The following is a 1599-nucleotide window of genomic DNA, read 5'->3' on the forward strand; positions in this document are numbered from 1 at the left end:
CAAAAATTGCTGCTCAGTTCACCCCATGTCCCAGATCTAGGCTCAGGTCAGTCAGGGTTACATTGAGCATGTCTAATTCTTCAAAGCCGAAGTCACACCAAATCTCTTTAATGCCTGCTCCAGTATGCCCTACCAGAGCCATTAGAAGGACAAAGGGGGCCCTGAAGGCAGGGGAATAGAGGTCTACACGGTTAATGGAGGAATGACTGAATTCAGAAACGAAATGGAAAAGAGTTTCATAAAGGACCCTTTTGGTACAAGGGGTGAGGGGCGGTCATGGCAATCACAGAGCCGGTGTCGCTGCCTCACGCATGAGCGTGCCCGGTAAATCGCCGGGAGGCCGCCCTCCCGCGCTTAGCCTTACGGACGGCAGAAAAGGGATAATCAGACTCGGTCGATAGGCCGATACTTGAGGCGTGTCCTGGAATGTATCTGATAACGTATCAAAGCTCCATTCATGGAAAAGGACACATCAGAAAGAGTTTTCATGGCTTCGGGGCAGGTTGGAATCTGTAACGATGCAATTTCACACTTTATCTGGGATTCTCGCACAAAGAGCCGAAGCTACTGTCGAGAGCGTAGGTAGGTGTTTGGAGAGAGTATCAGCTTTTTGACCCGAATCTCTGAGCTTCTATATGTGTAGGAGTAGTACTTCAGAAACAAAGCACTAAAGCTTGTTGGCCACATGTCAACGTGTGCACGGAAAAAAATTAGATTGCAACAAATACAGAATATGGGGTTCACAACTTTACGTGAGAGCTCCATCCAAGTTATAACAAGGGTTTTGACCATCCAGCTGAGTGGCTCTTTTTAGTTGTTGTGGCTCCAGATACGTACGAAGTCCCATACACACGCATATACACAATACACATCATTTGTCATAGCTGTGAGACAGTTCCATTTGGTGAGGGCCAATTGGGCTAGTGGTGTCTGGCAGAGTGAGAGTGTAATCTGCACAAGCTGAGGAGAGCAGTGAGCGACGCTGGTGTGTGATCAGCTCAGCCATTTCTCCCCTGAAGTGCCTCTCTTCAAAAAGAGTCTGAAAAGAGCAAAACCTCAACAGTCCTCAGCGCACCAAAAACTCCATTAAAAGCACAGCTTGATTGCAAGTGCCAGCATTTATTTTTAAATCTCAGCGCCCGACTGAATGCAAAAATGTGTTTACCAAGTTATTGTATCAGTTTTGTGACAGACCAGATGGAGGAAAGACACAATAGACATTGATTTGCCAGGTTTTGTTAGTATGCTGCTTCATGGAAGGGTCATGGAGAAATGTTGATTAAGAAAAAGAAGTACCTTACATTAAGTCTAGTAATTACGGGCACTGATCACCTCTCAAGCGTGTAATCAGACCTGTTCGTGGAGGCACTTTCTACTTCAGAAGCGCGCAAGGTTATGAACACGCATTTAGCACAGTCTGCTGTGGTGACAGTCTCTTTACCCTTCGGATGGAACAAAGGCATGAATGATCATGGAATCAGTAATCTAACACACAGCCGCTCACTCTCACTTATGTGCAGTTGAGCATCAGCGGGATGCTTCACTCACATAATCACACTGAGGCCACAGGCCAAAAGTACCTTTTTACTTTTAGAGGGA

The sequence above is a fragment of the Puntigrus tetrazona genome, chromosome 9 (genome assembly GCF_018831695.1).
Source record: "Puntigrus tetrazona isolate hp1 chromosome 9, ASM1883169v1, whole genome shotgun sequence".
NCBI lineage: Eukaryota > Metazoa > Chordata > Actinopteri > Cypriniformes > Cyprinidae > Puntigrus > Puntigrus tetrazona.